This window comes from Ursus americanus, chromosome 2 (assembly GCF_024610735.1).
Source record: "Ursus americanus isolate L20-20 chromosome 2, mUrsAme1.1.p, whole genome shotgun sequence".
NCBI lineage: Eukaryota > Metazoa > Chordata > Mammalia > Carnivora > Ursidae > Ursus > Ursus americanus.
Window position 1 is genome coordinate 47030007 of NC_142128.1, and position 14796 is coordinate 47044802.

The 14796-nt window shown below is 36.8% G+C and overlaps 1 protein-coding gene and 1 non-coding gene across 2 annotated transcripts in view; one reads left to right on the plus strand and one right to left on the minus strand.

The window, feature by feature from the left end:
- DDR2 (discoidin domain receptor tyrosine kinase 2) overlaps nucleotides 1-14796 on the plus strand; it is a 184401-nt gene that overhangs the window by 11930 nt on the left and 157675 nt on the right. The window lies entirely within an intron of this gene.
- LOC123800185 (U6 spliceosomal RNA) lies at nucleotides 10437-10543 on the minus strand. Its single transcript, XR_006781855.2, has one exon. It is a non-coding gene; the product is annotated as a U6 spliceosomal RNA (small nuclear RNA).

Consider the following 14796-nt stretch of genomic DNA (forward strand, 5'->3'; position numbering starts at 1 on the left):
CCCTTCTTCTTGCTTTTTTTTTTTTTTTTTTTTGTAACTCTGGTGAGATCTTGGACCTGCAGAATTTATTCTCTAATTTTTTTTAAAAGATTTTATTTATTTGTCAGAGACAGAGTGAGAGAGAACAAGCACACAAGCAGGGGCAGCGACAGGCAGAGGGAGAAGCAGGCTCCCTGCTGAGCAAGGACCCTGATGTGGGACTCGATCCCAGGACCCTGGGATCATGACCTGAACTGAAGGCAGACACTTAACCAGCTGAGCCACCCAGATATCCCTTATCCTCTAATTTCTCATGTTTCCCAATTATTTTTTCTTTTTGTTCTCTTTGCTGGAGGATTTCCTTATATTTCATTTACAACCCCCTTTTCCTGAAAAATTTTTTAAGTCTTGTCTTTCCTGTTTGTAGAAATTCGTAACCACTTACGCTTCTTTTTAAAATATAACATCCAGTTCTGACTTTACGTGTAGTGTCACTCCTCAGCTTCCATCCACAACAACAAAACTTATCTTGAAGGTTTTGTGTGTTGTGGAGGAGCCCTTTGTTTCGTCCCTGCCTGCTTGGCTGTGCGGGGCTTGTCAGTCCTACTTCTTCAGGGCCCCATGGGACAGTGTGGCGCACTTCTCATCCATTTCTCCCTGTGCAGGCACTTTAGTTTTAATGAAACTCTAGCTCTACTAAATGAGTTAACTATGTTGAATAGTCATCCAAATCCTCAGTCTAATTTATCTTGCTAAAGTTTGTCAAAATCCTTGTTCACTGTGCTTCCTTTCCCATGTGGTCAACCCACCACATTTAATTAGGAAGCATTTTGTTTGTATTTTAGCAGTAGATGGAACTTTAAGTCAGAGAAAGAATTCTTAATCATGCATTTTCAGAAATAAGAGATTTGTGGGTGGGTGGGTGGGTGTGGGGAGTCTGTAAAGAAATCTTTATTGAAAACACAACAAGACAAAACGAAACCTTTTTGTTTGCTGCCTCTTAGTTTAGAAGGAAAAAGAGTGTCTTTTCAGAGAAACCAGATGAATGAGTGAGAGCAGTTTGACTCAGAGAGGAATTAGGAGTGAATTATATATGAAGAATGTCATATGCCACCTTTCTAAGAAAAAAATTTTAAGTACAGACTAAATTTCTTTGTAGAGAAATATTAAGGGGTAGCATGCTCGTCATAACATTTGAGAAGAAAAGTTAATTTTTATACTCATGGGAAAATAGGTGTTAAAAAATACCTTTTCAGTAACAACTGCAAAGTGATTAGGGTTGTTATAAGATCTTGAGTGGTCCCAGAATTGAGACAAAGATTAGAGTCTTTTTAAAGCTATAAAGAAAGCAAAAATGTAGATACATGAAACTTATAAAAGTATAGTAGACCCAGTAGCAATAAGCACACCCAGTACCCAGATCTTGGTTTCCAAAATTCCCTAGGGTTCCTTGGAGAATCAGCTGGTGCTGTGGCTGGGGCAAGGAAAACACGAATGAGCGTGGAGCATCTTGTGGTACCAGAATGTAAGGAAGTGCACAAACAGCCAAAAGGACGGGGCATGTCAAAGGCACACGAGAGTCAACTTGGAATAATCTGAGTACCTAAATACTGCAGTATTGTATTATAACCTCAAATATGAAATAATGGTACGCGAGTTCATACTGATATAAATAAATGAGTAAATAAGTACATAAGTAAGTAGAAAATTAAAAAAACAGTGAGAAGAGACAATCTTTCTTAGAGAAGAATGTCAAGTAAAATATGTAGATAGTCCCTCCTCCAGGAGGTGGGGCTTAATTACCATCCATCTCCTCTTGAATTCCTTGCTCTGTCTTTCTGAACCACATTTTACTTAGATGTTTTCCCTCTGGACTTTGACTTAAGTATTTACTTATTTTATGTCTCTTTGCCTTTTGGCTCTGTGTTCACAGTTTCCTTAACTTTAGTATCTATCGAGTTCTCCTACTGAAATATATTTTTAATTTATAAAAGCTTTCTTCCCATCTCTTTGCCCACTCCTTTCTGCTATATATTTTTTTTTTTTTTAAGATTTTATTTATTTATGTGACAGAGAGACAGCCAGCGAGAGAGGGAACACAGCAAGCGAGTGAGAGAGGAAGAAGCAGGCTCCCAGCAGAGGAGCCCGATGTGGGACTCGATCCCGGAACGCCGGGATCACGCCCTGAGCCGAAGGCAGACGCTTTAACGACTGCGCTACCCAGGCGCCCCATCCTTTCTGCTATATTATCTATACAAATTATATCTTTACAGACTATAAGTCCCTCAACACATTTTTTACAATTCTTACTTTATGCAGTTGTCTGAATCAGGAAAAGAAAAGTGTTAAACACAGAAATATATTTATACTGTTTTCATAGATACTTGTGTAGTTACTCTTACCAGTGCTTTTTATGTCTTCATATGGATTCAAGTTTCTATCTAGAGTCCTTTCATTTGAGTGTGAAGGACTCCTATCAGTATTTCTAGGAGAGAATGTCTGCTAGCAATGAATTTTTTCAGTTTAAAAAAAAATCTGGCTGTATCTTAATTTTTTCCTTCATTTTTGAAGGATAGTTTTGCAGGACATAAAATTCTTGGTTGTGTTCTCTTCATTTCAGCACATTAACTGTGTTATCCCACTGCCTTCTGCCATCCATGCTGATGAGGAGTCAACGTTCTGTCTTAATTTAGATCTCTTTTTATGGTGGGTCATTTTTCTCTTGATGCTTTCAAGATTCTGTTTTAGAAGTCTTGGGCTTTCTATAGTTTGACTGTAATGGGGCCAGGTGTAGATATTTTACATTTATTTTCTTTGGGGTTCTTGTTTGTAATCAAATTTGGCATGTTCTTGGGCATCATTTGTCCATATGTTCTTTTTGCTCTTTTCTCCCTCCTTTTCTTCCAGGACTGCCATAATGCATATGCTAGTTCATTTAATAGTGTCCCACAGGTCTGAGGCTTGGTTGCTTTTTCTTTATGTTTCTCAGGTTGGGTTATCACAATTGATCTGTTTTCCAGTTCACTGATTTTTACTTCTGCCAGCTCAAATCTTCTGGTTAGCCCTTGTAGTGAATTTTTGATTTCAGTTATTGTACTTTCTTAACTCCAGAATTTCTACTTAGTTCTTTTTTTGTAACTTCCACCTTTTTATTTATATTATTTTTTGGTAAGACATTGTTCTCATATTTTTAATTCTTTGGGTATGGTTTTCTTTAGTTATTATAAAATATTTATAATAGCTGATTTAAGGTCTTTGACTTGTAAGTTCAACACATGGTTTTTCTCAGGGATAGTTTTTATTGACTGCTTTTTTTCCTTGTGTGATCTGTACTCTCCTGGTTGTATGCATGTGTCTTTTTATTTTTTAAACTGGACAACTAATACACAATGTGGCAATCTAGAAATCAGGGTCCCCTCTCTTCTAAGGTTTGTTGTTTTTGGTTGTTGCTGTTTGTTTCTTTAGTGACTTTTCTTCACTAATTCTACAGTCTGTGTTTTTTGCATGTATAGCCACTGGAGTCTCTGCTACATTAATTTAGTGGTCCGTTAATGATCAGAGAGAGATTTTTAAAAAGTGCTTTGCCAAAAAGTCTTCCACCTTTGTGGCAGGGCTTTGTTTTGGGGCCCACGTTCAATGTGTTGGCAAGTAGTTTACAAGTCTTACTAGTCTTCACTTCCTACTTGCTCAGAACTTCAAGGTTGGCCAGAAACGAGGGCTTAAATCTTTCTCAGGTCTTTCCTGAGCATGCTTACAGATATACATGTGTGGCCTACATCCCTGGAAATACACTGGGGCTTTTCAAAGTCCCCTATGGACGTAGCCTACCCAGATTTTCCTTTTAAGTTTTTTTGGCCAGCCTCTTGTTTGCTGCAGCTGGTATTACTGCTTTACATCAATTAAACAATTGCCATTGATTGTTTTTGGCAATTTTCTCAGGGATAGGGTTTTTTACTGAGTGAGATCTCAGATAAAGGCCTATGAATGGACCTTTTTCGGAGAGTTACCATACAGGTAAAATAGCAACAATTTTCTGGGAATGTGGCTTGTTGGGGAGCTCTAAACCCCTCTGTCTTATATAATGATTTTGAGGCTGCTTGTTTTATTATTATTTTTTTTAAAAGTTTATTTAAGTAATCTCTACACCCAATGTGGAGCTCAAACTCACAACCCTGAGATCAAGTGTCACATGTTCCTTCAACAAAGCCGTCCAGGCACTCTGGGGCTATTTGTATTAAAGGCAACAGTAGAGCTGGGCAGAAGGGGATGAGACTAGAGCACATTAAAACTCCACAAACTCACCTAGTTTCTTACCTAGTTTCAGATGTTTTTTCTTTAATAAACACTCTTCAGATGGTTATAAGCCTTTGGTTAATTTCCAGAGTTTTGAGAAAGTTGATTTTGACCGTTTTCCTAGTGTTCTTTTGATTTTATGGAGGGGCAGATTTTTGGAGGTGCTAATGCTTACTCCACCATTCTGAGTTTCTCCTTTGCTAACGTTTGGATGCAAACTCAGGTGGAAAGAGATAGAAGTGCATGTAAATATGTTATCTTGAAACGGCTAAATTGGTTTTTAAAATATTGGAGCTCCACATTGCTATCCCTCCTAGCCATAACACATCACAACACATCTCACACAGGCAAATTATTTTATAATCATGTCTCAAGGTTTATGAACATAACCTCAAAACCTAGAGTTTTAGCTTTAAAAAGAACACATCTGATGACTGATCCAGAGACTTTGATTTTTGGGGAGAATACAAACTAGTGGATGGCCATGCATCCATATAGCTTATTTTTAAAGAATGCCATTTAGAAGATACAAATATATTTCGGCCTTGACAGTTTCATTAAACATAGACAGGCACTGTTCTTACAGGGTCTGTTTTTATTGGTAGAACTGAAGTATCAAATTTCATGGTTCAGACCAGAATAATTTATAACCAATAGTTAGCTAAGGACCATGATTCTTTGAGACTTTGTTCATCTTACTTGATTTAGGTGAATGAACCAAAAAAGGATTTAATGAGTGGTGAAGTTGGACGGCAGAACTTTGCTTCACCCTATAGGAATGCAAGAGATGAGACCCAGAGGCCCCAATCTCTGCTGTCATTTAAAAATTTCCCAATATATTCTTCTTACTTCCCATCCAGAAGATTCTCTGTAGGAAAAAGCTGGTTAACTCATGGAGCAAAAACTCTACCTAGTATTTACAAATCGACCTTTGACTGAAAGCATAATGAAAATATCAATTTTCAGTTGGCAGGCCAAATAAGAGTTCTATTTTAGACATTATTTTCCCTTATTTTTTTCAAATGTGCAACTGAAATGATGATGATAGTTTCACATTTCTATAATCCCCTTCTTTTTTTTATATTGGGCTGTTTAGGTCCCCAAACCCAGAACACCAATTTTATTTTGATTTGATTCTTCTTTTCTCTGAAAACTACAAATTAAGTCCCTTTATATTATTCTAAAAACAGGCTTCCTTTCTTTTTTACATCCCTGGCTTCTCAAATAATTTCTCCTTTGTGAAGAACAGAACAATAGCAAACCGCGGGTAATCTGTTGCTGGTTTAAGTCCTATATTTAACCAGCAAGTTGTTTAATCAGAAACATAATCTGACCTATTGGGTTACCAAATTTTGTTTGATATATCTGAGAATGATATATCTCAATCTCTGACTGAGACATTCTCATCTAGCTTTCCAGAGACAACAGAGAATGAAATTATATCATCTGATGAAATTCGAAAGTGGAAAATTAAAAGTTTAGCTAATATTTTATTTTTATTTTTATAATTCCACAGCAATTTTTTTTGTGCGGTTTCTTTTTTAACTTTTTCTCATTTTCTTTGAGACATTATTTCCAAATGTACATTTTAGGATATGATTATGATTACATAATAGTGTGTTTCAGATTTGGGTACTTTGTCTGTGGTTTCTAGAGACTATGTCTATAATCCAATTTCAAAATAGAAATAAAAATGCTGGAGAATTGAGCTAGAGAGTTAGTCCAGTTCAGTGCAGTTGGTCGTCAAGAAGCTTCATCCCTTAACTTCTCTGGGTCTCCCTCTTATTCTTTTGATAAATCACTTCAGATTTTGAGCAAATGGTTGGGTCACCCTTACTTACAGCATTTTTTATGAGATGGTATCTTTCCATTGGATTGGGAATCAAGATGCCTGGGTCGTCATCTGTCTTGTTATTGACCAGAGTAACCTGGGGCTAGATTACTTATTCTTTCTGAGTCTCAGGTTTCCTCCTCTATAGATTGGAACAGTGTGCGGGGGTGAGTGGGTGGGTGGGGGGAAGACGTTGAGCTCAATGAACTTCAGGTATATTTCTGTATGACTCAAAAGAGAAATATTTGCAATAGAAGCCTTAATTGTGCAGTGCCTTTGACTTTCCTAATCTTTTTGATAGTCAATCTTTTTCTATGTACAGGTTTCCTCCACCTGAGAGCATTCCTATGAAACCCCCTGTAAGTTGAAATGGTGTAAAGTGAAGTAGCAATCACCATCAATTTATATGGAAAACTTTTTGGAGCATTTCCAGATGCAAAAAATAACCTCTCTTTGGCTTTTCTGATACCTTAGGACACATCTTGCTAATGGATGCACAAAATAAATTGACACAAAGCACAGACGCTCACACACACATTTCCAAGCTATTGGTGGCTTGATGCTGAGATGCTGAGAATAATTCTTGGGGAAGGGGCTTGGCCCTTCCGCTTTTGCTGCTCAGGGTGTGTGATTCCTCTATAATGGCTTCTTGCAAGACAAATGCTGATTGCCATTTTCACTTTTTGCCTTTTTTTTTTCCTGTGAAAGCAAAAATCCTCTTTGGATTTCTTTCAGTTAGCAAAAACTGGTACTAATTTAGGTCTTTCTTAAAAGCAAAGTGGTGTAATACAAACTTTTAAAAAGCAGAGGATACCTCTATTTCCATATTTATATATATATATGTATATATACATATATATATATATAATGGAATATATATGGAAAATATATGTATTATACTCATATGTGTATGTTCAGTCTTCTATAGCTAGTTAACATTTATTGAGTGGTTAGTATGAGGCAGATACTGTTGTAACTGCTTTATGTTTCTTAGTTCATTTATTCCTCACCACAACCATCTACCCTACATATCAAGGAAACGGGGCACAGAGAGGTTAAAGAAGTTGTTCAAGATCTCTCTGATAGCAAATAGCTGAAGTAAGATTTAAATTCTAGCAGCCACATACCAGAATCAGGCACCACACTAAACCACTTTCTGTGTAAAAATTCTGTATTCTAACCTAATAAAAAGCCTTGAGCTACTATCATTTTATTCTTTACCTTTCATTGTAAAATTCTATAAAACATTCTTTATTTGCCATTTTCCTTTTTTCTGCGTATTTATTCCTCAACATCTTGCAAACTGACTCTTCATTTCCATCTTTAAGAATTGTAACACCTAGGGGCAATTGGGTGGCTCAGTCCGTTAAGCGTCTGCCTTTGGCTCAGGACATGGTCCCAGGGTCCTGGGATCGAGCCCAGTATTGGGCTCTCTGCTCAGTGGTGAGTCTGCTTCTCCCTCTCCCTCTGTGATCTCTCTCACTCTTGCTGTCTCTCAAATAAATAAATAAATCTTTAAAACAGGGAGAGAGAATTGTAGCACCTAGCTCAATATCTCTCTCTTCCATCTTTGGCTGTTATCTTCTCTGATCACAGGGACATCTCTGGGTTTTACTTTTGCTCTGCCTTACCAACTATAATTGCCTTTCTCTCTGTTCTTTTTCAGATGCACACAGGTACCAACATTTGAGACCCTGTCACTTTTTCTCCCCCTCTGGATGTGGTGTTCACTTTCTGGCCTTGATACGTTTGCTGGCTTGGTTCTAACTTCCTGGAATTCCAAATTGTATTAGTTCTCCAAGACCTTGAAAAATGTTATTTTTTCCATGGAGCCTTTGTTATCCATCCAACAGGAAGTCCTCTCTTCCCCTAAAATATTATAACATTTGTTCTAGACCTCACTGATGTCATTTATTTTCTACAATGTATTATAATTTGCTGTCATATACAGGACATTCTAATAGCAGCAGAATATAGATTCTTCTCAAGCCACACAGATCATTCTCTGTGAATGATCTCTCATTCTCTGAACTGAAGATATTGGGGATACAAAGATGGTTAGGGCATAATGCCGATTTTCAAGAGGTTTTGAGGCCGATGGAGGAGATACTTATTTGAATATTCAGTGTAGAGAGGTGGGAGGAAGGGCGGAAGGAACTATGTTAGTCAGAGGCACTGAAACAAGCTTCACTGCCAATGTACCTCTGTGGGAGGGTTTCCTGGAGAGACTGGTGGATTCCAGTTAGTCATCATGCTCTGTAACTGTATAGAAGACCTCTCTTCTTTCTTGGGAAATTTTCTGGAGGAGGCACTTGAGGCTTATTGGAATTATTTAGGAAAGTAATTGTTAATAGTTTCCAGGTGGGAGCAGTTAACACTTGGGAGAGAATTAAGACACTCTGATGAACTTAGGTATGTGTAGGATTGAAATAAATGGTAGATGGGAGCCTGGAGTGAGCAGACAGACCATTTAAGGGAATTGGACAAGCTTGCATTCAAGAATAATAATTACAAAGGTAACATATAATGGTATAATTATGATAGTAATGGCTAGTGCTGAGGAACACCAGACCATTTTAAACTCTTGAAGTGTACTGACTCATATATTTTTATTAATGTTTCCACAGGATAGATGCTATTAACATTTCCATTTTACAGATGAGAAAACCGAGGCACCAAAAGTCTAGGTCATTGGTGGAATGGCTTCTTCTTAAGTTAATGTTTCATGGGATCCTGGAATGGAAACTTGCCTTGCTCATTGTGAGAATTTTGGTAAAAGTCTTGACCAAATGTCATGGTCAATATGTGACAGAGTGGGGAGGACGATATAGGTCAAGGGGAACAAAGTTTCAGTTATGTAGGATGTGTGAGTTCTGGAGATCTATAGTAATGTGAATATAGTTAACAATACTGTATTGTATACTTCAGATTTGCTAAAGGGTATATCCTAAGTGTCTTACCACATACACACACAGAAGTAACTATGGTGATGGATATGTTAATTAGCTTGATTATGGTGAGTATTTTCTGATGTGTATATATACCAAAACATAAGTCGTCTATCTTAAATATATACATTTTTTAAAAATTTGTCAATTACACCTCAATAAAGATTGGGGGAAAATGGCAGAAACTGGATTTAAACTCTGTAATTCTCAAAGATCAGCCCAGCCATCTGATAGAGCAGGCATAGGAACTGATGGAGCCATGCCCACCTTCACACCTGGTAAGACCTGCCAACTGCAGACTTGACTGCAGACCACAAGACCTGGCTCCAACTCTGCTTGACTACAGTTCTGGAGGCAGTCTCATCAGTCCAGGGACCCAGTAGGAAAAGATCTGCCAAAACTAGTCTGTAAAGACTGGAAGAGGTGTCTGCTCTTTAGAGGCACAGACATCAATTTAAGACTACATGGTTCATTAAGAATTAGGCAAACATGATGCCACCAAAGGAAACTGATAAAGCTCCGGTAACCAGCCTTGAAGAAACGGAGAGCCATAAATGTCTAACAGAGACATAATAATGATCATAATAAAGAAGCTCAGTGAGCTACAAGAAAATACAGACAACTAATTGAAATCAGTAAATCAATACATGAACAAAATGAGATGTTTAACAGAGAAATGGAACCCATAAAAGAGAACCAAACAAATTCTGGAGGTGAAGAGTGCAGTGACTTCAATAGAGACTTTCAACAGCAGACTTAAGAAAGAAGAAAGAATCAGCAAACTTGAAGGCAAGTTATTTGAAATTATCCAATTAGAGGAACACAAAGAAAAAAAAAGAATGGAAAAGACAAGAAAGCCTATATGACTTATTGGACACTAGCCAAAGAACTAATTTATGTATTATGGGAATCCCGGAAGGAGCAGAGAATGAGAAAGGGACAGGAAGCTTATTTAAAGAAATAATGTCAGAGAAATAATGAGTGTTGGCAAGGATGTAGAGAGGAAGGAACCCTCATGCACTGTTGGTGGGGATATAAATTGGTGCAGCCACTGTGGAAAACAGAACGGAGTTTCTTCAAAAAATTGAAAACAGCAATACCGTATGATCTAGTAATTCCTCTATTGGCTATTTACCCAAAGAACACAAAAACACTAATTTGAAAATATATATGCACTCCTATGTTTATTGCAGCATTGTTTAGAATAGCCAAGATATGGAAGCAATCCAAGTGTCCATTGATAGATGAACAGATAAAGAAGATATGGAATATTTTTTAATTTAAATTCAATTAGCCAACATATAGTACATCATTAGTTTTTGCTATAATGTTCAATGATTTATTAGTTGCATATAACACCCAGTGCTTATCACATCACTTGCCCAAAAAATATGGAACGCTTCATGAATCTGTGTGTCATCCTTGCACAGGGGCCATGCTAATCTTCTCTGTATTGTTCCAATTTTAGTATATGTGCTGCAGAAGCAAGCATGAAAGTATGGAATATATATAGATACACATACACACACACATTTATATATGAGAGAATATTAGCCCTAAAAAAGAATGAGATCATGTCACTTGTGACAACATTGATGGACCTAGAGGGTATTATGCTAAGTAAAATAAGTCAGAGAAAGACAAATACTATATGATTTCACTTATATGTGGAATTTTAAAAAACAAAACAAAAAAAGTAGAAACAGACCCATAAATACAGAGAAAAACACTGATGGTTGCCAGGATGGAGGAGGTGAGGGGATGGGCAAAATGGGTAAAAGGTGTAGGAGGTACAGGCTCCCAGTTATGAAATGAATAAGTCACAGGTATGAAAGGTACAGCATAGAAAATATGGTCAATGGTATTGTAATAGCATTGTGTGGTGACAGATGGTAGCTGCATTTGTGGTGAGCATAGCATAATGTATAGACATATTGAATCACTATGTACACCTGAAATTAATGTAACATTGTGTGTCAACTATACTTCAATGAAAGAAAGGAAGGAAGGAGGAAGGAAGGAAGGAAGAAAGACAGGAAGGAAGAAAGAAAAAGAGAAGGAAAGAAAGAAAACTTCCCAGATCTGCAGAGGGAAATGAACATTTGGGTTCATGATGCTCAAAGAACCTTAAATAGACTGGACCTCAAGACGTTTTCACTGAGACATTTTCTAATTAAATTGTAAAAAATCAAAGACAGAGAATATTGAAAGCAGCAAGAGAAAAACAACTTCTCAAATAGAAGGGAACCCCCATAAGAATATCAGTGGATTTCTCAGCAGAAACTTTGCAAGCTAGGAGAGAGTAAGATGATATGGTCGAAGTGCTGAAAGTAAAAAAAAAAAAAAAAAAAAAAAAGGCCACCAAGAATACTATACCAAGCAAGGTTGTCTTTCAGAAATGAAAGAGAGATAGAGTTTCCCAGGCAAACAAAAGTGGAGGAAGTTTATTACCTCTAGACCTGCCCTACTAAAATGTTAAAGGGAGTTTTTCAAGTAGGAATAAAAGGACACTAATTAGCAACATGAATACATATGAAAGTATGAAACTCACTGGTATATAGTCAAATTCAGAGTACTGTCATACTGTAATTGTGGTGTATAAATCACTTTTATCCCTAGTATAAAGGTTAAAAGACAAAAGAATTAAAATAATTATAGCTACAATAATTTATTAATGGATACACAATATAAAAGGTGTAAATTGTGACATCAGTTATGTAAAAATATGGAAGGGAGAGAAGTAATAGTATAGAGTTTTTGTATGCTATTGAAATTAAGTTGCTACCAACTTAAAATAGACTGTTATAAAAAGATGTTTCATGTAAGCCTCATGGTAATCACAAAGTAAAAATCTGTAGTTGATACACAAATGAGAAAAAGAAAGAAATCAAAACATACCACTACAAAATTATCAAATAACAAGGGAAGACAAACAAGAGAGGAACAGAGGAACTACAAAACAGTCAGAAAACAGTTAATAAAATGATGATAGTAACTCCTTAACGGTCTTTAATGACTTTATTTATTTATTTATTTATTTAAAGATTTTATTTATTTATTTGACAGAGACAGCCAGTGAGAGAGGGAACACATGCAGGGGGAGTGGGAGAGGAAGAAGCAGGCTCCTAGCGGAGGAGCCTGATATTGGGCTCTATCCCAGACACCGGGATCACGCCCTGAGCTGAAGGCAGATGCTTAATGCCTGCGCCACCCAGGTGCCCCTGTCATTAATGACTTTAAATGTAAATGTATTAAATTCTCAAATCAAAAGATAGAGTGACTGATGGGTGAAAAAACAAGACCCAACTATATATTGCCTAATAGAGACTCAAATAGCTGAAAGTGAAGGGATGGAAAAAGATATTTTATGCAAATAGTAACAAAAAAAGAGCCTAGGTGGCTGTATTTATGTCAGACAAAGTAGACTTTAAGTCAAAACTGTCACAAGAGACAAATAAGTTTCAAAAAATGATAAAAGGGTCATAAAATTCATAAATGAAAACGCATCCAACATCCGAACATCTAAATGTACTAAATAAATATTAACAGTACAGAAAGAGAAATCAATAAAACTGCAGTAATAGTAGGAGACTTTAATACCCCACTTTCAACAATGGATAGATCATCTAGACAGAAAATTAATATGGAAACAGCAGACCTCAACAGCAACATAGACTAAATGGACCTATCAGGCATGTATAGGACACTTCATCCAACAGCAGCAGAATATACATTCTTCTTAGACTCATACAGATCATTCTCCAGGATAGATCATATGTTAGTCTACAAACCAAATCTTAACAAACATAAGAAGGTTAAAGCTGTATCAAGTATCTTCTCTGACTGAAATAAACGAAACTAGAAATCAATAACAGAAGGATAATTGCAAAATGCACAAACATAGAAATTAACATATTCTTGAACAATGAATAATGGCTCAAAGAAGAAATCAAGAAAGAAAGAAATATCTTGAGAGAAACAAAAATGGAAATATACCATACCAAAATTTATGGGATGCAGCAAAAGCAGTTCTAAGAGGGAAGTTTATAGCAATAAATACCTTTATTGAGAAAAAAGAAAGATCTCAAGGAAACAACCAAACTTTGCACTTCAAAGAACTGGAAAAAAAAAAAGAACACACTAAACCCAAAGTTAGCAGGAGGAATGAGATAACAAAATTCAGAGCAGAAAATAAGTGAAATAATGAATAGAAAAGCAATTAAAAAGTTCAATGAAACTAAGAGTTGGTTTTTTGAAATGTTAAACAAAATTGACAAACCTTTAGCTAGATTAAGAAAAGAGGCAAATACAATTGTAAATGAATGAAAGTGAAGACATTCCAACCGATGCTACAGAAATACAAAGACAGAAATAAGAGCCTACTATGAACAATTGTATGCCAACAAATTGGATGACCTAGAAGAAATGGATAAATTCCCAGAAATATACAATGTACCAATAGTGAATCATGAAGATACAGAAAGTTCAAACAAGTCAATAAAAGAAAGGACATGGATCAGTAATCAAGACCTCCCAACAAAGTAAAGCCCAGGACCAGATAGCTTCATTGGTAAATTCTACCAAATATTTAAAGAAGAATTAATGCCAATCCTTCTCAAACTCTTCCAAAAAATAAAAGAGGAGAGAACACTTCCAGACTCATTTTATGAGGCCAGCATTGCTCTGTTGCCAAGGCCAGATAAGCACACTACAAGGAAAGAAAATTATAGGACTAGAAACACCTCGTGGAGAAGAACTGGCGCCTGGTCCACTGCACCAGGTATGGCAATGGAAAGAAAGTTTAGATGGCACAGCAAAGACTGGCATCTAAAGAGGAAGGACACACATGGGTGGCAATCTAGACACGAGGTTGGTAATGGGTGGAGAGAGTGTGTCCAACCAGTGGGTAGAAATAGTCATGGCAATGTGTCTATTGTCTGTCAGTTCTAATCCATTCTTCTGTTCTTCTCTGTGATGTTGGAGTTGGATCTCTGCAAACTATAGTCAGATTTTTTTGTTTTATTCTCCTCGCCTTCGTGTGGTAGCTTTCTGCAGTTTTTCTTTCTTTTCTTAAAATTTAAATTCAATTTAGTTAACATAGTGTATTATTAGTTTTAGAGGTAGAATTTAGTGATTCATCAGTTGCATATAACACCCAGTACTCATTCCATCACGTGCCCTCCTTAATGCCCATCACCCAGAAACCCCATCTCCCCACCCACCTCCCCTCCAGCAACCCCTCAGTTTGTTTCCTGAGTTAAGTGTCTCTTATGGTTTGTCTCCCTCTCTGTTTTCATGTTATTTTTCCTTCCCTTCCCATATGTTCATCTGTTTCTTAAATTCCAATTCTTGAATGAGTGAAATCATATGATATTTGTCTTTCTCTGACTGACTTATTTCACTTAGCATGATACCCTCTAGTTTCATCCGCATCATTGCAAATGGCAAGAGTTCATTCTTTTTGATGGCTGAGTACTATTCCATTGTGTATATATACCACATCTTCTTTATCCATTCATCTGTTGATGGACACCTGGCTCTTTCCATATTTTGGCTATTGTGGATGTTGTGCAGTTATTATTTCTGATTAGTCAGCCCTCCACCCCCGTGTGACCAGCCACTTTTATTAAATCTCTCTGTTGCAATACCTAGTGTGGGGTCTGTTTTCCTGACTGGATCCTAGATGGATGTAAAAGTAGACCTCAGCACACAGAACTCGAGAGGGAGGTATCCCTCAGGAATCCA